The sequence below is a fragment of the Oryctolagus cuniculus genome, chromosome 4 (genome assembly GCF_964237555.1).
Source record: "Oryctolagus cuniculus chromosome 4, mOryCun1.1, whole genome shotgun sequence".
Taxonomy (NCBI): Eukaryota; Metazoa; Chordata; class Mammalia; order Lagomorpha; family Leporidae; genus Oryctolagus; species Oryctolagus cuniculus.
The window spans coordinates 109869846-109893927 of record NC_091435.1 but is presented as its reverse complement, the minus strand read 5'-3'; the positions used below and the strand labels follow the sequence as shown (position 1 = coordinate 109893927).

The following is a 24082-nucleotide window of genomic DNA, read 5'->3' as shown; positions in this document are numbered from 1 at the left end:
TACTCATTACACACTATGTGATTAACTTCAAAAACCTATTTTATAAAGTAAGAAAATTTATGCAAAGTTCCAGGTGATTATAATACCACCATCTGATGATGTTTCTTTTTCTTGTGGCCTCTTGCTTTAAATATTTACTCCACCCCTAGTGCGCTACCTACTACTGCATAGTAAATTACTCAAAATGTAGCAGCTTGGAACAACAAATAGCTTACTTGTCTGAGGATTGCAGGTTGGATGATCGGTTACTGGTGTTTTGGTTCAGGAGCTCCTGTAGGAATGTGATTAGGATGCTGCCAAGATGTCATCTGAGAGTTTGATTTGAGCTGGAGGATTTGCTTCTGAGCTTGTCACATCGCTGTTAACAGGTGGTGCTCACTTGCTCACTCTGTGGACCTGGTGACTGGCTTACTCCAGTGATGCCACAGTTTCTTTATGACCTAGACTCTTACATCACACTCTGACTTTTGCCTCATCCTGTTTGTCAGAAGCTAGCCACTAGTCCAGTTCACACACGATCCAAGAATGAGTATCAGAAGGCGGGGACCAGATAGTCTGACTATAATGCCTCTAAATTCTAATTTTATTTTTGTGGTAACTAAACAGAACTTGCCAGGGAAATGTGTGAATTAATATCACTAAGTACATGATTCACAGTGTTCCTCAACCGTCACTTATTTCCAGGGTTTTTTTTTTTTTTTTTTTTTAGCTATTCCAAACAAATTCTGAACCTATTAAACAAACTCACTGTTTTCCTTTCCCCTTTATGCCCTGATAAACCTCTATTGTACTTTCTAAGAATTTGCCTTTTCTGGATATTTAAGTGGAATCAAAAGATTGTCCTTGTGTCTGGCTTATTTCATCTAGCGTATTTTCAAGCTGTCCATTTCATTCCTTTTTATGGCTGAATATTCTGTGTTTGTACAACATTCTACTCATTTGTTGGTGGATATGGGTTGTTTCTGCCATTTATCTAATAGGATTAATGCTGCTGTGAACACTGGACTACAGGGATCTACAATATTCAGATTCTTAGAAGATACCTGGGCGTGAAAGTCACATGCTGATCTTGTGTTTAAAGTTTGCCTTTCTACAGGGCTGCATCATTTTATCTTTCTACCAGAAATGCACAGAGGTTCATTTCTGCTCATCCTCACCAACATGTTACTTTCTATGTATTTTGTTGATAATGGCTATCCTTATGAGTGTGAAGTCTTACGTGTGTGTGTGTGTGTGTATGTTTTAAAGATTTATTTACTTGAGACAGACAGGTCTACCATCTGCTGATTCGCTTCCCAGATGGCCACAATGATTGGACCTGGGCAGATCTGAAGCCAGGAGCCATGAGCCAGGAGGTCTCCTAAGCGGGTGACAGGGTCTGAAGGACTTGGGCCACCTTCTGCTGCTCTCCCAGGCCATTAGCAGGGAGCTGGATCCAAAATGGAATAGCTGGAAATTGGAGTGGTGCCTACCTGGGATGCTGGTGCTTCAGGCAGCAGCTTTACCCACTATGCCACAGGCTAGCCCCACAATAGCTTTTAAAGTCTATTTTGTCTGAGAATGTAGCCACCTTAGTTTACCTTTGCTTACTATTTGCATGGAATATCTTTTCTCATCCTTTCACTTTTATCCTATTTTTTCTAGATTTTAAATGAGTGTCTTTGCACACAGCATGTGGTTGGATTGTTTAAAAAACACTGTGCTGGGCCAGTGCTATGGCATATGGGTATAGCCACCGCCTGTGGTGCCAGCATCCCATATGGGTGCCAATTTGAGTCCCAGTTGCTCCACTTCTGGTCCAGCTCTCTGCTCTGGCCTGGGAAAGCAGTAGAAGATAGCCCAAGTCCTTGGGCCACTGCACTTGTGTGGAAGACCTGGAAGAATCTCCTGGCTCCTGTCTTCAGATCGGCACAGCTCCAGCTGTTGAGGCCATCTGGGGAGTGAACCAGCAGATGGAAGACCTCTCTCTTTGCCTCTGCCTCTCTATAAATCTGTTTTTCAAATAAAGAAAGTAAAAAAAAAAAAAATTGTGTCAATATGTTTTGGTTTTTGATTGATTTATTTGAAAGGCAGAGTTACACAGTGAGGGGGCAGGGAGAAATCTTCCATCCACTGGTTCACTCCCCAAATAGCCGCAATGGCTGGGGCTGGGCCTGGCCAAAGCCAGGAGACAGGAGCTTCATCTGGGTCTCCCGTGTTGGTGTCAGGGGCACAAGGCCATGTGCCATCTTTCACAGCTTTTCTAGGCCATTAGCAGGGAGCTGGATTGGAAGTGGAGTAGCTGGGACTAGAACTAGGAATCTGATATGAGATGCTGGTGTTGTAAGCAGTGGCTTAACATCTTGTGCCACACAGTGGTCTCCACTGATCTTTAGTCCATTTAAAAATTATGTTACTTATTTTCATACTTTTGCGTTGAGTTCCTCACATGTTTTGGGTAGTAATCTTATTTCAGGTGTATGGTGTGCAAGTATATTCTCTCATTCCATAGGTTGTCTTCTTGCTCTGTTGATTGGTTTCCTTATATGTGTGGAGCTTTTTAGCTTGATGAATCTTACTTGCTTATTTTTGCTTTTGTTGTCTGTGCTTTTAGGTTCACATAAAAAAAAAAAAAAACATTGCTCAGACCAACGTTATTCGTCTTCTCTCCTGCGTTTTCTTTTAGTGGTTTGAGGTCTTATCATTAAGATTTTAATTCATCTTGGGTTGATTTTTGCATCTAATATCTTCAGCATCTAAGGATCCATTAGTCCAGACATTGGTCATTGAAGAGACTGCCCTTTCCCCTTAATGTGTTCTTTGCACCTTTGTTGAAAATTGATTATGAATGTATGAATTTACTTGTAGGGCCTCTGTTTCATTGCTTATCGAATTATGTGTCTGTTTTTATGTTAGTACCATGATGTTTTGATTATTATAGCTTTGTAGTAGAGTTTGAAGTGAGGTAGTATGATGTCTTTAGGGGTTTTTTTTTTTTTTTTTGAATAGACGCAGCAAGAGTGGGCTTCCTTGTCTTGAAGTGGTTCTTAGAGGAAAAGCTTTTAACTTTTTATCATAAATTCTGTGTTAGCTGTGGGCTTGTTTATGTCCTTTATTGTGTTGAAGTACATTTCTTAATGCATTCTTTATATACTTTGTTCAGTTTTTATCATGAAATTATGCTGACTTGCATCTATTAAGGTGAGCATATTATTTTTGTCTTCCATTCTGTTGATGTGTTGCATCATGTTTATAAACTTGGATATGTTGGACCATCCTGCAACCCAGTATTAAATTCTACTTGTTCATTATGAACGATCATTTACATTTTCTGTGGAATCCAGTTTTTTGGTATGTTGTAAAGGGTCTTTGCATCTATGTTCATTAAGGATATTGGTTTGTAATTTTTTTGTAGTGTCCTCATCTGGCTTTAGCATCAGGGTAAGCTGGCCTCATAAAATGAGTTTGGAAGTTTTTCTTCCTCTTCAATTTTTTTTTCAAGAATTTGAGAAGGATTGGTGTTATTCCATAAATATCTAGTAGAATTCAGGACTGCAGCCATCGGATTCTGGCCTTTGATGGAAGAGTTTTAAATAGATTTGGTCTCCTTACTCTTTTTTTTTTTTTAAGTTTTTTTTTTTTTATTTGAGAGGTAGAGTTACAGACAGAGAGAGGGAGAGACAGAGAGAACTGTCTTTCATCCTCTGGTTCACTTCTCAAGTGGCCACGATGCCTGGAACTGAGCCTATCTGAAGCCAGGAGCCAGAAGCTTCTTCTAGGTCTCCCATGTGGCAGCAGGGGCCTAAGCACTCAGGTCATTTTCCACTGCCTTCCCAGGCCATAAGCAGAGAGCTGGATCAGAATAGGAGCAGCTGGGACACGATACAGCACCCATATGGAATGCAAGGGGAGGCTTAACTCATTACGTCAGAGTGCCAGACCCTTCTTTATGATTAATCTGTTCAGATTTTCTATTAACTGAGGATTTCACCTTAATAGTTGCAGGTGTCTGAGAATGTTTTTTAAAAGAGGCTTTATTCATTTATTTCTTTCAAAGAGTTACACAGAGATCTTCCATCTACTGGTTCATGCCCCAAATGGCCACCAACAGCCAGAGCTGGTCCAGGCTGAAGCCAGGAGCCAGGAGCTTCATCCAGTTCTCCCACACTGGTACAGGGGCCCAAACACTTGAGTCATCGTCCACTGCTTTTCCCAGGTGCATTAGCAGGAGACTAGATTGGAAGTGGAGCAGCTGGGACATATATGTGTTGTGCCCATGTGGGATGCTGATGGTGCAGGTAGTGGCTTTTCTTGCCATGTCACAACACTGGCCCCATGTCTGAGTATTTATATGTTCTCTCAGTTAATCAGTTTGTTGTACATTGCTTTGAAGCTCCTGGTACTTCTGTTGTATCAGTTGTAATGTATCTTTCATTTCTGATTTTATTTATTGAATATCTCTTTTTCTTACTCTAGCTAGTCTTGTTTGTGTTGATCTTTTCAAAAAGCCAACTCTTAATTTTGTAGATTTTTTATATTGCTTTTTTTGTCTCTATTTTCCTTTTTTTTTCTACTCTGGTGTTTATTATTTCATCCCTTCTACTAACTGTGGTTCAATTTGTTCTTCTTTTCCTAGTTCCTTAAGGCATAATATTAGGTTGATTGAGATTTTTCTGCTTTTTAATGTAGGTGTTTATTACTATAAATTTGTCTCTTAGCACCACTTTTGCTGATTGCTCTAAGTTTTGGCATGCTGCATTTCCATTTTTGTTTGCCTCAAGGTAGCTTTAAACTTCCCTTCTGATTTCTCCTTTGACCCACTGGTTATTCAGGAGTATGTTGTTTAATTCCATGTATTTGTGAATTTTCTAAAATTTCCCCTATTATTGATTTATAATTTCACACTATACTGGTAAAAAAAAAAGATACTTGATATGATTTCAGTCTTCTTAAGACTTGTTTCGTGGTCTCACAAATGGTGTGTACTGAAGAATGTTCCATGAGCACTTGTGAAGAACGAGCATTCTATGGCTGTTGGGTAGAATCTATATTACTGTTACATCCATTTGATCTAAAGTGTGGTTCAAATACAATGTTCCCTTATTAATTTTGTCTGGATGACCTGTCTGTTATTGAAAGTGGGGCATTGAAGTTGCTTATTAATTTGTGTTGTCATCTTTCTCTCTCCAAATTTATTAATATTTGCTTTATGTATTTACTCCAATATTGGGTACACAAATATTTACAATTATGGTATCTTTTTGATTTATCAGTCCCTTTATCATTGTAAAATAATCTTGTTTTGCTTTACAATTTTTTACTTAAAATCTATTTTACTGATAAAAGTATAGGTATCCTTACTTTCTTTTAGTTTTTATTTGCATGGAATATCTTTTCACTTTCAATCTATGTGATCTTTAAAGCTGAAATGACTAGGTACCATAAAATTGGACCTTGATTATTTGTTCTTTTTGCCACTGTATGTCTTTTGTAATTTAAAAATTATTGGTGTATTTGAGAGAGAAAGAATGCTTCCCTTATGCTGGTTCATATCCCAAATACCTGCATTGGCTCTGGGCTGGGCTGGGCTGGGCTGGGCGCCAAAGCTGAGAACCCAGAACTGAATCCAGGTCTCCCATGTGGTGGTAGGAGCCCAATCACTTGAGCTATCAGTGGTGATTCTCAGGGTCTGCATGAGTCAGGAGCTAGATCTGGGCACCGAACCCAGGCATTTAAATATGTATGTCTTTTGACTGTAGAATTTAAAACATTTACATTCAAGGTAATTATTGATAAAGACTACTGCCATTTTATTAATTATTCTCTGGTTGTTTGGTAGACTCTTTGTTCCTTTCTTCCTCTCTTGTTTTCTGTCTAGGTTACTTTCTCAAAGGATTTGCTTTGATTCCTTTTAGTCTATCATAATTTTTGATTTGTGGTTACCATGAGGCTTACATAAAACATCTTATAACAGGTATTTTGAGCCGATTACAGTTGAATCCTGATCTCATAAAATAACTGCAACTTTTATTTTCCTCTTATATTTTATGCTTTCTGACATCATGATTTACTTCTTTTTGTATCGTATATGTCAAAGTTTTTAAATATTATTTTTCATATTTTGTCTCTGAGCCTCAATACTAAAGATACATGATATCCATGCCACCTTTACAGTGTTTACAGTCTTCTGAATTAGACCCTATTCACTTTTTCCTGTGAGTGTTACACTGTTATATGTTTTCTCAGTACAGCCCTTTTCTCTTGGCCTGAAGTGCCTCAGCATTTCCTGTAAAACAGGTCTGGTGACAGGGAGCTCCAGCTTTTGTCTGGAAATCTTTATCTGTCTGTTCTTAAGGACAGCTTTGCTGAGTAAGGTATTCGTGGTTGACTGTTGTTTTCCTTTGGCACTTTGGTTATCCCACTCCTTCCTGGCCTGCGACTGTCCCTGCTGGGCAGATTTGAAATTATTTGTCATTTGCTTCTTTCCTCTTGCTGCTGAGAATCCTAGGTGTCTTTGATCTTTATCAGTTCATGTCATGGGTGGTCTTATTTGGATTGAACTTGACTGGAGACTGACCCTCCTGTACCTGGACATTTATGTCTTTCTCCAGGTTTGGAAACTTTTTTCTATTATTTTTAAAAAATGTTTTTAAAAGATTTATTTTATTTATTTTGAAAGACAGTTACAGAGAGAGGTGGAGCCAGAGAGAGAGGTCCTCCATTCTGCTGGTTCACTCAAATAACGGCAATGGCTGGAGCTGTGCTGATCCGAAGCCAGGAATCGGGAGCTTCCTCCAGGTCTCCCACATGGGTGCAGGGGCCCAAGGACTTGGACCATTCTCCACTGCCTTCCCAGGCCATAGCAGAGAGCTGGATTGGAAGTGGAGCAGCCGGGACATGAACCAGTGCCCATATGGGATGCCAGTGCTGCCGGCTGGGGCTTTAACCAGCTGTGCCACAGTGCTGGCCCCTTTTCTATTATTTTTTAAACCAATCTTCTTTCTCTGCTCCTTTTTGGTTTCTACATTTTATTATTTCAAACCAGGTGAACAATTCCATCAGACATGAAAAAAAGGCAGGAAGTGTTCAACGGTGAAGGCCCCAGGGCCTGGTTCGTGGGTGTGAGGGGGTGAGGGGCCCACAGCGGGGTCCTCAGCAGGCAGCAGTAGTTCCTAGGTTAGTGCTACATTTGGGCTAATAGAGCCGGGGCCCAGGGCTGGTGGGCATGGCCTTCCGTGACCTTGGCAGTTGTCAGAAACAGCCCTGGGAACCCAGCTCTGTGGCAGACAGAGCAGGGGTGCCCCTCGCACAGGGAGTGCCCAGCAGAGGGTCAGGTGTAAAACAGCGGGCACACTCCAGGCACAGAGTCACTATGGGTTAGTGCTGGTCAGGACTGGACAGTTTCAAGTAATTTTCATTTTTTTCTAAAGGTTTATTTATTTGAAAGGTTACACACAGAGAGAAGGAGAAACAAAGAGAGATCTTCATCCACTGGTTCTCTCCCCAGTTGGCCAGAATGTCCAGAGCTGTGCTGATCTGAACCCAGGAGACAGGAGCCTCCTCCAGGTCTCCCATGCGGGTCTAGGGGCCCAAGGACTTGGGCCATCCTCCACCGCTTTCCCAGGCCATAGCAGAGAGCTGGATCGGAGGTGGAGCAGCCAGAATATGAACTGGCGCCCATATGGGATGTCGGCACTGCAGGTGGCGGCTTTACCCGCTACCATTGCGCCGGCCCCCTCAAGTAATTTTTCTTTAAAAAGTTTTCTGTTTGCAGCTTTTGCTTTCACTTTTTGATTGTGTTGTTGTTTTTTTTTTTTTTTTTTTTTTTTTTTTTTTTTTTTTGACAGGCAGAGTGGACAGTGAGAGAGAGAGAGACAGAGAGAGAAAGGTCTTCCTTTTGCCGTTGGTTCACCCTCCAATGGCCGCCGCTGCAGCCGGCGCACCGCGCTGATCCTGGCAGGAGCCAGGAGCCAGGTGCTTTTTCCTGGTCTCCCATGGGGTGCAGGGCCCAAGCACCTGGGCCATCCTCCACTGCACTCCCTGGCCATAGCAGAGAGCTGGCCTGGAAGAGGGGCAACCGGGACAGAATCCGGCGCCCCAACCGGGACTAGAACCCGGTGTGCCGGCGCCGCAAGGTGGAGGATTAGCCTATTGAGCCACGGCGCCGGCTTGCTTTCACTTTTTGAAAAGGCTTCTAGAATGAGCAGGTGGACCGCGGTCTCCAGGAACGGTGGTGTCTTAGGCTTCCTGTGCTTTTTCCTTTGGGGCCTCTGAGCAGTGGCGACAGGACAATCCCTGTCACATTTGGCCTTGGGCTGGGTCAGAGGCAGCTGTTGGGAGGCCTCAGGGGTCCAGGCTGGAGAAGTGGGTGCTGTTCTGGACACAGGCCTGGGGGGAGTCCGCATGTGACCTTTCTTTATCACAGAACAAAACAACTGACCGAGAAAGATGCCCAGGGAGCACAGACGCACGTGAAGCCGGTCCTGTGGCCCCCCGGGGCACCTTGCACAGGGGCAAGCTTCCAACAAGGCGGCCTGGGGCAGACCCTCCCCCATCTGGAACTGAGGCGGGGCACAGCACCGAGAACAGAGAGGAGAGGGCAAAAACGCCTAGGAGAGCGTGATCTTGTCCCCGACGAGCAGAGTACCGGTCGCCCATTGTGCCAGACCCACCTCCCTTCAGAAGAGTCTCGGTTGTTCATGATTGTGACGTCACGGACGTCACTGACGTCAATGAGGCGTCCCACACGAACCGCTTGTTCCCGGCGTCAGTGCGTGTAGATCTCCTCGGTAATCTTTGCGGACGTTCAGGTTCAGGCCGTCCCGGGGTGTAGCCTACTGCCCCGTCGCACTTGCTGGCCCCTGTGTCCTCGGAAGGTTGACAGCCAGCGGGCTGTGTGCGGTCCTCTCACACAGCTGCTGCTGCAGGAGGAGGAGGCTGGACGGGGCCGGGAACCGTTTGTAGTGGATGCTGTGCACGGCTCCATGCTCTCAGGCGCTAGCCCCGAGTCCTCTGGCCCTCCAGGCTATGCAAGAGATGAGGGCTGTGAGGCCCTAGGAGCAGTGGACCCGCTTCTTATGCTTCCATCGCAAGCGTCTTGAAGTGCAGGGCCTTGAAGGTGAAGTGTGCATCTGCCGTGCCTGTGGTCCTCACGCGGGGCAGAAGCACACCCACTCGGCGGCCCCGCGCGGCAGGTGGTTCAGGTGGGCGGTGGTCAGCTCGGAGCCTCCGGATGCCGCGGGACAGGTCAGGTGGGAGAGCACCCCGCTCCTCGGCGGTGCCTGACAGTGCCAACAGCTAGCTGCCTGGCCTCGTCCTGGGAGGGGCCCCACGCCCATCGTCTGCAGGTTGTCCGAGGGCTGGACAGTGGCCACGGTGGACTGGACGGTGTTGCTGTAGACCACTGCCCAGGGCGGCTGCCATTCCTCCTCCAAGTAGCCCGCCTCATGGGGATCTTCCGTGACTCCTCAGCACCCCAGCAACAACAACTTCCCCTCCCGCCATGCCTTCTCCTCGTCCTCCCCCAAGTTCCTGTGGATCAGGTCGGAGCATTCACAGCACAGCCCAGCCCAGCCCCCACACGGCCATGGCCTGCCCAGACCCACCTGACCCACCTGACTACTCCCCCCAGCTCTCAGCGCAAGCCTCTGTGCGCCTTGATGCCAGTGAACCACACATTTGCTATCCCATGAATCCTCCAACTTTTCCTACTTTTTTGTTGTCTGATTGTGTTTTTTTTTCTTTTTCTTTTTTTTTTTTTTTTTTTTTGACAGAGTGGACAGTGAGAGAGAGAGACAGAGAGAAAGGTCTTCCTTTGCCGTTGGTTCACCCTCCAATGGCTGCCGTGGCCGGTGCGCCGCGCTGATCCAAAGGCAGGAGCCAGGTGCTTCTCCTGGTCTCCCTTGGGGTGCAGGGCCCAAGTACTTGGGCCATCCCCCACTGCACTCCCAGGCCATAGCAGAGAGCTGGCCTAGAAGAAGGGCAACCGGGACAGAATCCGGCGCCCCGACCGGGACTAGAACCCAGTGTGCCGGCGCCGCTAGGTGGAGGATTAGCCTGTTGAGCTGCGGGTGCTGGCTGATTGTGTTTTCAAATAGTGTCTTCAAGTTCAGATTCTTTCTGCTATTTGATCAGTTCTGCTCTTGATACCCTCAATTGCATTTTTCATTGCCTTTGTTGTTTTTCAGTGTCATTTTAAAAAGAATTTATTTATTTATTTGAAAGTCAGAGTTACAGAAAGAGAGACAGAGAGATCTTCTGTCTGCTGGCTCATGCCCCAGGTGGCTGCAATGGCCAGGGCTGAGCCAGGCTGAAGCCAGGAGACAAGAGCTTCCTCGGGGTGGCAGGAGCCCAAACGCTTGGGCTATCTTCTGCTGCTTTTCCTAGGCCGCTATCAGGGGAGTTGGATCAGAGGTGGAGAAGCCAGGACATGAACCGGTGCCTGGATAACAGGCCAGCGTCCCAGGCGGCAGCTTAACACATTTCACCAAAACACCGAACCCCAGTGTCAGAATTTTTTATGGTTTCAATCTTGCTGCTAACTTTGTTATTTTAGTCATTTATTGTTTTCCTGATTTCACTGAATTGTTTCTCTGTATTTTCTTCAGGTTTGCAGAGCTTCCTGAAAACAGTTATTTTGATTTCTTTGTCGAGCAGTTCATATACCTCCATTTTGGGTGTGTCAGTTGAGGGTACAATCAACCCTGCTGCCGTGTTGTTGGCAGTGTGCAAGGTGTGGATGCTTGTGAAGCACGGGGCAGCCGAGCGTGGGAACCCAGGCGTTAGCAGCGTTGCAATGGTTGCCGGACTGGGGCCTGTTTGTCTAGCTGAGCCAGGCCTTCGGTGCAGGCCCAGGTAGTGAAGTCTTGGCTCTGGGATTCTGAACAAGATCACTGCTGAGCCCTGGGGAGGCCCAGTGTAGTCTGGAGATGAGAGTACTCGGAACACAGCTGGGGCTCTGGGGCAGGGAACGCAGGAAGTTGGGAGATTTGGTCGTTCCTTTATTGAAGTGGCTCTATAGGGGTCACTTCTTGGAAGGGAAAGAAGTGTGCACTGGTATCTCCTCTGGGTTTCTCTAGCGGAGATAGCTGTTGATGATCTCAGTGGCAGGGCCAGTGCTATGGCACTGGGTAAGCCACAGCCTGCTGAGCTGGCATAGCATTTGAGTGCTGGTTGGAGTCTTGGCTGCTCCACTTCTAATCCAGCTCCTTGCTAATGCACCTGGGAAAGCAGTGGAAGATGGCCCAAGTGCCTGGGCACCTGCATCCACATGGGAGGCCTGGAAAAAGCTCCTGGCTCCTGGTTTCGGATTGGTTCAGCTCTGGCTGTTGTGGCCATCTGGGGAGTGAACCAACAGATGGGAGATTTCTTTCTCTCCGTCTCTCTCTCTCTGTAACTCTGCCTTTCAAGTAGATGAAATAAATCTAACAACAACAGCAAAAAAGATTGTCAGTGGCAAGGTTTGTTGGTATTCTCTGTAGAGCTGATCACTTGGTACCACCATGGTTCCTGCTACGTTGCTGGTACTGATGGCTCCCACCTCTCTTTTCCCACTTGTCTCCTGACATCTTAGGTATGCTCATCTTACCGGTGGTCCTTCCTATGTGGCTATGAACTTCTGCGCCAGGCATCTGAGTCTGTGGTCCACCTTGTGTCTTTTAGGAGCAGTACCGACTGCTTTCCTCATCCCAGTTCTGGGATGGACAAGACAGAGACGAGAGCTTTGCATCCATCCTTCCTGTGGTCCTCAGATAGGTTAGAAGGGATGTTCATAGTCATTTTCTCTTGACGACGAGTCATTGCTCTCGTCTCACTGGTTCGAGGAAGGAACCTGGGCACTGGGCTGGCAGTTGTTCCTCTAGGGTCAAGACATCCACCACACTGGCTAGAGGGTTGGGGAAGGGAAAGTAGAACACCACACAATCTTCCTATCATTTTGAAGATTTTTTAAAAATTATTTGTTCAAGAAGCAGAGATCTATAGACAGAGTTCCCTGGCCTGCAATGGCTGAGAGCTGGGATCTCAATCCAGGTCTCCCATGTGGGTGGCAGGAACCCAGTCACTGGAGCCACCACCTGCTGCCTTCCAGGATCTGCAATGGGAGGAAGCTGAAGCTGGGAGCCAGAGATGCATATCCAATTCCTGCACTCCAGAATGGGATGTAGGTACCTTAGGTAGCTAGGCCAAACGCAGGCCTTAAAGATGGCTTTTTCTTGATTGTGTGTTTGCTTGGTTTCTGGCTTTGGTTCAACAGTTCTGTTTTTTTTTTTTTTTTTTTTTTTTTTTTTTTGAATGTTTCTGTGGGAAAACAAGAGTTGGAGCTTCCTAGTCCCCCATTCCCCACCCCCACCTCTCCTATTCGGCCCCATCTTTCCATCACCTGATCTTGCAGCTGATGCACCGTTCCTTCTGTCACACCCACTAACCCTGGAACGGTGTGGGAGGGCACTGCACATGGCGTGACTGTCAGGAGGTGGGGCTCCGTGGGGGCCGTTTTAGAGGCTGCTTTATCACACAACAGTACCAGAAATTTCCCCCTGAAAGGTCTTGGTTGATGGCAGACAATTTTTTTTTTTTTTTTTTGACAGGCAGAGTTAGTGAGAGAGAGAGACAGAAGGAAAGGTCTTCCTTTCGTTGGTTCACCCCCCAAATGGCCGCTGTGGCCAGCGCTGATCTGAAGCCAGGAGCCAGGTGCTTCCTCCTGGCCTCCCACGCGGGTGCAGGGCCCAAGAACTTGGGCCATCCTCCACTGGCTTCCCGGGCCACAGGAGAGAGCTGGCCTGGAAGAGGGGCAACCGGGACAGAATCCGGCGCCTCAACTGGATCTAGAACCCCGGGGTGCTGGCGCTGCAGGCAGAGGATTAGCCAAATGAGCCATGGCGCTGGCCAATGGCAGAGAATCTTATCCGTTAAAGCTAGAGTTTTCACTTGGAGAACTTGGAGGGCTGGGATTTAGCTCAGAGAACAATGATCACTGTGCTGGATTTAGAGCAATGAGTGAGACACAGCTTCTGCCCTTGGGGAGCTCACAGACACCAGAACAGATCATTTCAAAGCAGCATGGCTGTGTTCAAGACAAGAGGTTGACATGGGGTGGGGGGGACGGGGGGAGGGCACGGGAATCCCGGGGGGTGGGGGGCAACTCATCTCAACCTCAGGGAGGGGACTGCTCCCATGCAAGAAGACACCGGACCAGAGCTTTGAAAGATCTGAGCTGGGGTAAGGGTAGGGGTGGCGGTGGGGAGCCGTGATTGCACTGGGAAGCCTTCGAGGCAGAAGGAGCTGTGGGAGGGTGGGTTGGAAGCCAGTTAGAGATGCAGGATCATACATACCAAGTCAACAGTCCGTACAGTGAAGTTCAAAAGTAAAAACTACAAAATGGATCATTCATGTTTTTGATCAAAGCATGCACAGGGTGCTGTGGGGGATCCTCAGAGCCCCGGGAGGAGGCAGGGGAGTCCCGTGGCTGAGCTCACTGGGCTAACTAAGGCTTCTGAAGGCGCGGCTGGAAGCTGGTGGAGGCCATCTCCTGCAGAATGGAGTGCAGGTGTAAGGCGCAGAGGTTGAGAGAATGCGGCGTTGCCAGAGGGGAGCAGCCAGGCAGTTGAGGACACGTGGAAAGGACATCGCTTGGAGGAGCGGCCGCACAGTGGAGGTGATGGGTTGCTGGCAGCACTCACCAGCTCTTCAATCCTAAGGGCTTGAACTGTGTTCTGAATGGGGAACAGGACTGCCAGTGAGGAACTTATACACCCACCTGTTCACATAGGGTGTAGGGGACTGGGCTCTTTATAGACCTTTACATAATAATGAATATATAAAATACTTAAAATATTTTAAATTTTATTTGTTTATTTGAAAGGCAGAGTGATGGAGAGAGAGAGAGAGAGAGAGAGAGAGAGAGAGAGAGAGAGAGAATCTTTATCTGCTCACTCTCCCACCAAATGGCCACAAGAGCTGGGACTAGGCCCAAGTCGGGAGCTGGGAAGTTCATAGGGTCTCTCACGTGGGTGGCAGGGGCCCAGGTATTTGGGCCATTATCCACTGCTTTCCCAGGTGCAGTAAGCAAGAAGCTGAACTGGGAGCTGAGCAGCCGGAACTTGAACTGGTGTACTGATAGAGCATGCTGGTGTCACCAAGCAGCATCCTAACCCGCTGTGCCACAACACTGGCCCCAAAATATTTCAAATTTAAACATAGAAATTTCTCCTTATCATAGCAACTCGTGTTCATTATGGAAAGCTGGAAAATGCCTAGAGAACAAAATGGAGGAAAATCCCTCAATCTCAGTACCTGATAGAACTGTTTGTTGCTATTTCAGCAACTGTTTCCCAAATACATATATTTAAGAAACCAGCAATTTGTATTTTTTAAAATTTATTTGACAGGTAGAGATAAAGATAGTGAGAGAGATAGAGAGAAAGGTCTTCCTTTCCCATTGCTTCACCCCCCCCCCCAAATGGCCACCACGGCCAGCGCACTGTGGCCAGTGTGCTGCGCTGATCTGAAGCCAGGAGCCAGGTGCTTCCTCCTGGTCTCCCATGTGGGTGCAGGGCCCAAGCACTTGGGCCATCCTCCACTGCCCTCCTGGGCCACAGCAGAGAGCTGGACTGGAAGAGGACCAACTGGGACAGAATCTGGCATCCACACCGGGACCAGAACCTGGGGTGCTGGCGCCACAGGCAGAGTAAAGATTAACCAAGTGAACCACTGCACCGGCCCTCCAGCAATTTGTATTTTGAAATTCATATATTGTTTAAGGGTTTTTTTGAAAGTCAGAGTTATAGATAGAGAGGGAGACACACAGAGAGAGAGAGAGAGATCTTTCATACTCTTGTTCACTCCCCAGATGGCCAGTATCTTCTTCTGGGTCTCCCATGTGGGTGGCCAGGGCCCAAACACTTGGGCCATCTTCTGCTGTTTTCCGCAGGCCATTAGCAGGGAGCTGGACCGGAAGTGGTACAGCAGGGACACGAACTGGTGCCCATATTGGATGCTGGCATTGCAGGCCATGGCTTTACCTGCTATGCTACAATTCCAGCCCCATGAAATGCATGTTTTATAACCTAATTCTTAATTGAACACTTGATTGACATGTAAATTTGAAAAACTTAGTTAAATGTTTACATAATTTTCTTGGTTTTAGAATATACACATTTTAAATCCTTTTGTTATGTGTTGTCAGATTACTTCTGAAAAGCGGCCTGTCAGTGGTGCTGTTGGTATTTTGTAATGCTCATCCTTCCTGTTATTTTTAACAAGTCACGTCTATCTAGCACTAACGGGAGACTGTGAGAGCCCCCTAGTGGCCAAACTAATTTCTGCACAAAATACTATCTTCAGTGGAATTGAAATCTAGTTCCTAAATCTAAATGGCAAAGAGAGAGGGTGACTAGATAATTCTAATCTTAGCAGTTAAAAATGCCTTGATTAGAGAAGAGATGTTATTCTCTTTCCTTTCAAATTCTTTATGTGCTGCTGGATTTTGATATATTTTGAAGTTCACTGCTGTGTAATATAAAGGTTAAGAGTCTATTCCCAATCAGGTTTACAACCAAGTGCATTATTATTTTTGATGTGGAAGCTAATAATTACTGAATACTCATTATGTTTTGGATGCTCCTCCAAGCATTTTACATACAGCAGCACATGAAATTCTCACCACCATCACGAAGTGAGTGCTATTGCTAATGCCATTTTACTGGCAGGAAATAGAACATTAGTTGTTAACATGATTATTTAACAAAAAAAGGCTACATGACACAATCAGTAAGAGATCAGTCAGGATCCCAGCCCAGTGCTCTTAACCACCCTGTTCTAGCATTATTCTAGACCTTGGAGTTCAAGAATGTTCCCACTCAAGGTAACTTAACAAAATGGAACTTTGATTTATGTAAGAAACAAAAAGCAAAAACAATAGGTATGGTGGAGACAGAAGCGTCTTTTCTGGACATTTTTTTTAAAGGAAACTCTATTATTGATAATTCAAATTATGCTTTTAAAATTATGTATTAATTGAATGAGAGGACACCTAATTGATTTGATCATTTTATAATTCATGTTTTCAGTAAAAGTTAAAATTTGACCTGTTATTTCCATGTTTTAGGTAGCAAAATGGAAACATATACTCTTAATTTCTGAGCTTGGGGGCCAGTGCTGTGGTGTAGTAGGCCAAGCCTCTGCCTGTGGTGCCCGCATCCCATAAGGGCACTGGTTCTAGTCCAGGCTGCTCCACTTCTGATCCAGCTCCCTGCTAATAGCTTGGGAAAACAGAAGATGGCCCAAGTACTGGGGCCCCTGCACCCATGTGGGAATCCTGGAAGAAGTTCCTGGCTCCTGGCTTTGGATAGGCCCAGTTCTGGCCATTGTGGCTATTTGGGAAGTAAACCAGTGGATGGAAGACTTTTTTCTCTGCCTCCCTCTGTCTGTAACTCTACCTCTCAAGAAAATAAATAAAATCTTTGGAAAAAAAATAATTTCTGATATAAAGAATTTTAGCTTTAAAAATTAAAAAAAATTAAAAAAAAGAATTTTAGCTTTATATTTAGGTTATTTCTTAGTTTTCCTTCCGGTACTGACATACTTGAGGCAGGTGTTTGGTCTAGCAGTTAAGTTGCTGGTTGGGATGCCTGCATTCTATTTTGGAGTGCTGGGTTTGATGTCTGGCCCTGGCTTCTGGTTCCAGCTTCCTGCTAATGTTGACCTTGGGAGGCGGTGGTGAAGGTTCAAATAGTCGGCTCCCTGCCATTCATATGGGAAAGCTGGATGGAGCTCCTGGCTCCCAGCTTTAGCTACCAGCCATTGCAGATATTTGGGGAGTGAACCAATGGAAGAGAACTCTCTGCTGGCCTTTTTCTCTCTCTGCCTCTCAAATAAATACATTACAAATTTACACATTTTATTATTATTACAGTTTTAGAAAATGTGATCTCCAGTTTGGGCTACAACTGAGATGTAGTCTTCAGGAAGCATCATCATACTATAAAGGTTGAACTAGACATGCTGTCATCCAGTGTGTCCTGAGACCTCTGGTAGAGAAGCAGATAAATAGAATTGAGTGTCCAAAGACAGAAAACACCAAGAGGACCAAAAACTCCAGGTATTTCATTGTTTTCACTACATTCACTACATGAAATGCTCTGAAGGAATGGTATCAGGGCTGTGTGCGGAAGGTAAGAAGTGGGATTCTGAAAAGGCAATTTCTTTTCCCTGTAGCTGTTTTTTGGAGCTCCAGATGGAAGTCACTGTGACGGTGCTGCTCTTTGATGGAGCTATGCCGCTTGAGGTAATCAGAGATTTTCTGCAGAGGAACTGGGAGGTACAACCCCTGCTATTGGAGAAGGCTGCACTTTACAAGGAACAGGAAGTGGATTCCTGTGGCCACCAAGGACTATGCCCCGCCTCTAGCCAACTCCCTTGACCGCTTCTAATTCCTGCCTCCGATTTCTTCTGTGCAGGGTCTCAGATTTCTGTACCAGCCCAATGCAGGGACTTGTAAGTTTTCTCTCTCTCTCCCTCCCCCCCGCCCCAATCCTTCAATTCAGTTGCATTCAGCTGACGTGTATTGAAGGCACACATGAGTTACAATGATGAACAAAATCAAAAACCAAAACACAGAACCCTGGAGCTCCCAGGGTATTTCACTTTTTAGAAGGCTATGTTTGATATACTTACATACAGTGAATCTGTACCACAATACTTCTGAAGATGTTTGTACCTGGGGCTTTTGTATTGTCAAGTATTTAAAATCTACCCAAAGAATATATCCTTTAGAAACAAATCTTATTAGCATTTTTAGACATCTGAAATCAGAAATCTTGCCTACACAATTTTATTTATGTCCTGTGTCTTCATGTCTGGTTTCCTACAGAGTGCATCTTTCTTAATCTATGAAAAAGGCTTTCAGAGAAGTTAATACGAGAGTTGTGTCTAATTAGCACTTCTTTGGCACATGTCAAGTTGAGGTTAATTATGTTTCTCTAATCCACAGCCTCTTTTACACAGAAAATGTTTCACCTGCCATGCCATGGTAAAAGACAACCACTAGTAGGCGCTGAGAGCTCACTCTTTGGCCTAGGCCTTGCTGTCCGCTTGGGCTTTTGAAGTTGGTCTGCAAACATTTGCCTTGCCATATGCAGTGACACTCTAACTAAATCACTAGTCTGATGAATGACGTGTAGGTGTAAATAGTAGAAAATAGTTAACCAGGCCATTTTCTTCGTTCAGTGAACATCAGGTTTTAGGGCCGTGAGTGGCCCTCTAATCCTCCCCGTAAGTTCCTTTGAATCAAAAGTAAAATTAAGGAACTTTCTCTGGAGTCATACGAAAGACTCTTATATTTTTCATAATGGAAAGAAGACAGGACTGAGGGTCAGAGGCCTGAAGTCGGGTCTGAGTACACTTTACTAGTTCTGTTTTAGCTGTAGAAATGTGAAGACACAGGATGGCAGAGTTTTCTGGGAGAAAACTGAGACTATTGGACTCTGATAGACTGACTCTCAACTGGGAGGGTACTCGGGACTGTGGTAGCTCTGGAATGCCAGTTTACTAAGGTGGGAAGTCAGATTCTTTTTTTTTTTTTTTTTAGATTTTATTTATTTATTTATTTTAAGGACTTATTTATTTATTTGAAAGACAGAGTTACACAGAGAGAGGAGAGGCAGAGAGAGAGAGAGAGAGAGAGAGAGAGAGAGAGAGAATCTTCCATCTGCTGGTTCACTCTCCAAATGGCTGCAATGGCCAGAGCTGTGCTGATCTAAAGCCAGGAGCTTCTTGGTTCAGGGGCCCAAGGACTTGGACCATCTTCCACTGCTTTCCCAGGCCATAGCAGAGAGCTTGATAGGAAGTGGAGCAGCTAGGACTCCAACTGGCACCCATATGGGATGGTGGCACTGCAGGCCGCAGCTTTACCTACTATGCCATAGCACCGGCCCCAAAAGGTTTTATTTATTTATTTGAGGCAGAGTTACAGACAGGGAAAGACAGAGAGAAGGTTTTCTATCCACTGATTCACTCCCCTAAATGGCCACAACAGCCAGAGCTGGGCCGAACTGAAGCCAGGAGCCAGGAGCTTCTTCTGGGTCTCCCACATGAGTGCAGGGGCCCAAGCACTTGGGCCATCTTCTACTGCTTTCCCAGGCCACAGCAGAGAGCTGGAGTGGAAGAGGAGCAGCTGGGACATGAACCAGCACCCATATGGGATGCCAATGTCGCAGGCAGAGGCTTAGCCCACTAAGCCACAGTGCTGGCCCCAGGGAAGTCAGATTCTAAGCACAAAGATGGCTTGGGAAGTAGAGTCACAGCTAAGTATTATGGATGCCTTTAACTAATTAATTAATTTGAAATCCAGCATTAGCCGGTGCCATGGCTCAATAGGCTAATCCTCCGCCTTGTAGTGCCGGCACACCGGGTTCTAGTTCTGGTCGGGGCACTGGATTCTGTCCTGGTTGCCCCTCTTCCAGGCCAGCTCTCTGCTGTGGCCAGGGAGTGCAGTGGAGGATGGCCCAAGTCCTTGGGCCCTGCATCTGCATGGGAGACCAGGAGAAGCACCTGGTTCCTGCCTTTGGATCAGCGCGGTGCGCCGGCCGCGGCAGCCATTGGAGGGTGAACCAACAGCAAAAGGAAGACCTTCCTCTCTGTCTCTCTCTCTCACACTGTCCACTCTGCCTGTCAAAAAAAAAAAAAAAAAAAAAAAAATCGAGCATTCTAGATGAGCGAGTGAGCGAGTGAGTGAGAGAACTTCTATCAGCTGGTTCACTCCCCAGATGGCCACAATGACCGGGGCTGGGCCAGGCTGAAGCTAGGAGCCAGGAGCCAGGAGCCAGGAGTTCCATCCAGGTTTCCCATATGGTGCAGTGGTAGGGGCCCAAGCACTTGAGCCATCCTACCCTGCCTTTCCCAGGCCATTAGCAGAGAGCTGGATCAGAAGTGGAGCAGCCAGGACACAAACCAGTGCTGATATGGGTGTGGTGTCACAGGAGACAGCTTTACCCACCACGCTACAATGCTGGTGCCTATGCATGCATTTAGCATGAGTTAGCATGAGTTCCCCAGCTAACATGATTTAAGGGACTTCCCCATTATACCAAGAGCGTTACCAATGGGACAGCATCCTGAGAATCTGTGTGCCATCTCCTGTAGATGTACGGGACCCTTATCACCTGCAACTGCTTTGGGCTTCCTGGTCCTGGGTGTCCATGGCTGCCTGCTTCCTTCCAAATGGACGTGGCTTCTCTTGACTTAACAGCTGATTCATTCAAACAGGTGGCCACTTGGGTAGCTTTCTGTTCATGCATGCTGGGATGTTTTAGACACTAATCTTTTGATTTCTCTCATCAGATAATAATATCCTAATTATTTAGCTTTCACATTTATTAAAAGCAACTCACATTTCCAATGAACCTATTTTGCTTCTAAATAACACAAACTGTAGCTAACACTCGTGAGTGGCCATCAGTGCCGGGTGCTGTGCTAAGACTGTGGTAACTTATTTCACTTAGTCCTCGCGATGACCACAAGGGAGCATTTGGCGTTCTCACCGTGTAGAGGAAGGGCTCGAGTGATGTGGGTCACTGGCAGCCCAGGTGGTGACGAGGGCGCCATTCCAGGACAGCAGTCTTAGCAGCTGGGCCTCTCGTGTTGCCACTGAGTGCCTGAGTTTTGAAATCTGGCTTCACACTCACCTGTCTGTGTGATCCATGGGTAATCTGGGCACCGGTGCATTCCGATTGGTGGGATTTGCATGACTTCGAGTTTCAAATGGAGTGTCATGTGCAGACTTCACAGCTGCTTTTGCAATGAATTGATGTTGCTTGAGTTTTATGTTATATATTATACTTAGTCCAAAAGCTATTTTTTAAAAATGGCTTCTATTTATTTTTAAAAAATATTTATTTATTTGAAAGGCAGACTTACAGAGAGGAAGAGGCAGAGAGAGAGAGAGAGAGAGAGGTCTCCCATCTGCTGGTTCACTCCCCAGATGGCTGCAATGGCTGGAAATGCACCAATCTGAAGCCAGGAGCCAGGAGTTTCTGGTGTCCCGTGCGGGTGCAGGGTGCTTTTCCAGGCCATAGCAGAGAGCTGGATGGGAAGTGGATCAACCAGGATATGAACCGGTGCCTATATGAGATGCTGGCAGTGCAGATGGCAGCTTTACCCACTAAGCCACAGGGCCGGCCTTCCTTTTATTTTTGTTTTATTTGAAAGTGGAGGGTGGGGGGGAGACAAAGAGAATGAGCAATATCTTCCATTCATTGTTTTACTCCCCAGATGCCTGCAACAGCCAGGGCTGGGCCAGGCTGAAGTCAGGACCCTGGAACTCCACCTAGGATCCCCATGTAGACGTCAAGGTTCCAACTATTTGTGCCATCACCTGCTGCCTTCCAGGGTGTGGGTTGGCAGGAAGCTGGAATGGGAAGTGTAGCTGGGACTTAAACCTAGGCACTTTGAAGTGAGACACGGGCATCCCAAGTCACATATTAATTGCTACAACACTCTCCCATCCCAAAAGCTATTTTAAAAAATGTTGCCAGGATGAAAAGCCCATGAGAGTATTTCAGGCATGGAAAGCCAAGACACTCTGGCAAAAAAAAAAAAAAAAAAAAAAAAAAAAACCACAACAAAAAACCTAAATGAAAGATCTCTGTGAGTGAGATCCCAGTGGAAAGAACAGGTCTTCAAAGAAGGAGGTACCTTTCTCTGAAGGGAAGAGAGAACCTCCACTTTGACTATGACCTTGTCTAAACAAGATAAGAGTCAGAGAACTCAAAAGGCTTCCATAGCCTTGGAAACTCATGACTGGAGCATAGGGAGATTACTGATGCCATAAACAGGAGTGTCAATTTGTTAAGTCAACAACAGGAGTCACTGTGCACTTACTCCTCATGTAGGATCTCTGTCCTTAATGTGCTGTACATTGAGACTTAATGCTATAACGAGTACTCAAACAGTATATTTCACTTTGTGTTTCTATGGGGGTGCAAACTGTTGAAATCTTTACTTAATGTATACTAAACTGATCTTCTGTAAAAAAAAAAAACCAAAAAACAAATTATCAATTCCCAACTTGACTCTCACTGGGATTAAACATGACAATAGGTCTGATCTGGTTTCATCATCATTTAAAAAAATCATCTATTATTTTTCACTTTATGTTTCTGTGTGGGAGCAAACTGTTGAAATCTTTACTTAATGTATACTAAACTGATCTTCTGTATATAAAAGAGAATTGAAAATGAATCTTGATGTGAATGGAAGGGGAGAGGGAGTGGGAAAGGGGAGGGTTGTGGGTGGGAGGGACGTTATGGGGGGGGGAAGCCATTGTAATCCATAAGCTGTACTTTGGAAATTTATATTCATTAAATAAAAGTTAAAAAAAAATGTTGCCAGGAAATACCAGGTCAATAGACCCCAGTGAGGAAATGCCTCCCAAACACAGAATTCACTCAAAAAACAAAACAAAACAAAACAAAACAAAACAAAACAAAACACATAGTCCTGTAAGATCAGTTTGACAAATAAAACTAATATGAATGCAGGGAGAACACATAAATGCAAAAACAAGTGTTCTGAAGCTTCGTGTTGTAGTAACAAGCCCAGGCTTCACTGAACACTTGGCATTAGATGTTGCTTTACGCTCTGAATGTGTATCAATGCACTTAAACATGAAGAAACCTATAACATAGGCACCATTTTCATCTCCATTTTACCGATGAGAAAGCAAGGCCAGGAACAGTGAAGCATCCCTGTCCCACAGCCAGTGAAGTGGTGAAGCCAGGGTTTGAGTTTTGGCAGCACTCGGCTTGTGGGCGATTGTCGTGGCCCTGGCACCCGGCTATGGCAGGGCCATTTCTGCAGGTGCACTCAGTTTCTCTGGAGTCGGCTCGGACAGCTGATCGGTCCCCCAAGGCTGGGCGTCCCTAGAAGGCACTGAGGTCTCCTTCGGCCCCTGCATGAGGAACGGCCACGCGAAGACTCAGTGAGTCATGATCCGTACCTGAGACTTCGGAAGGTCCAGCAGAAGTTTTGATGCTTGCTGAAGTCCTTTACACCTTTAAAGCCTTAGTGGGTGAGAAGGCAGTGCTCCAAGGGGATGAGCATGAGCAGAGGCATGATGTCTCAAAGGGCATAAAAGCTGCGCAGTGTTGGGGCCGGCACTATGGCGCAGCGGGTTAACACCCTGGCCTGAAGCGTCGGCAACCCATATGGGTGCCGGTTCAGGACTGGCTGCTCCACTTCCGATCCAGAGCTCTGCTATGGCCTGGGAAAGCAGTAGAAGATGGCCCGAGTCCTTGGGCCCCTGCACCCGCATGGGAGACCGGGAAGGAGCTCCTGGCTTCGGATCAGCCCAGCTCTGGCTGTTGCGGCCAACTGGGGAGTGAACCAGCAGATGGAAGACCCCCCACCCCCCAACCCCCTTCTCTCCTCTCTCTGTGTAACTCTGACTTTCAAATAAAATAAATAAATCTTAAAAAAAAAAAAAAAACCTGTTCAGTACCAATGAGACCAAGGAGAACAAGAAGAACTTCCCTCGGAGTTACAAAAATGATGCAGGTAGTGGGGCCTATCAGGATGCATGGAGGGAAAGGGGCGGGAACGTTGTTGATGGGATGCGGATGGGATGACGGCAGCTTGCACTTGTGGCTGGCCTGGGAGGTTTTCTCAGTGGGGTAAAGCTATTAATTTATTTTCAGTGCGCCAAAGCAGCAGCCATCCTGGCTTCTAGGGTGTCACAAGCGGGGCCCTTGAGGCCTGTGGGAATTTTCAGAAACTCATCGTCATGACAGACTCCCAGAAATGGCTCTGGACGTGAGGTGAGACGGGCTCATGGAGTCTGTCCCTTATTGGTCGGGCGAACTTGGGCCATCTGGCCTCGCTCCTGCTGCTTCTTCGTGCCTGTTGTGTGTAACGGGCAACTATTGCTCCACAGAGGTTGTCAGGAGCATCAGATGGGCGAATATTTGTAAAAGGCAGGCGCACAGCCCAGGGCGCAGCTCAGATCCCTGCGTGTTGTCACCATTAAGACGGCCAGTGCTCCCTCCTGGATTTCGACCACGGAAAGAACAGTTTTGTTCCTACTAGTGATGACGGTATGCTGGATGCTAAG

General features: G+C 46.2%; 2 long non-coding RNA genes across 6 annotated transcripts in view; one reads left to right on the top strand and one right to left on the bottom strand.

Annotated features, from left to right (window-relative positions):
• The window catches only part of LOC103350448 (uncharacterized), a 47301-nt gene extending 46878 nt beyond the window's left edge, over positions 1 to 423 (bottom strand). For 2 of the 4 annotated variants that reach the window (XR_007924601.2, XR_007924600.2), the window contains exon 1: positions 216 to 423. This is a non-coding gene — a long non-coding RNA (uncharacterized lncRNA). The remainder of the gene's footprint in view (positions 1 to 215) is intronic. The other 2 variants (XR_007924599.2, XR_007924598.2) reach the window with 1 other exon arrangement.
• Positions 424 to 7796: 7373 nt separating this feature from the next.
• On the top strand, positions 7797 to 22222 carry LOC127493956 (uncharacterized). 2 transcript variants are annotated; one of them, XR_007924604.2, is made up of 3 exons: positions 7797 to 8768; positions 16892 to 17077; positions 17194 to 22222. It is a non-coding gene; the product is annotated as an uncharacterized lncRNA (long non-coding RNA). The 2 variants fall into 2 exon arrangements; XR_007924605.2 differs by lacking the exon at positions 7797 to 8768 and adding an exon at positions 13150 to 13633.
• Positions 22223 to 24082: the final 1860 nt, after the last annotated feature.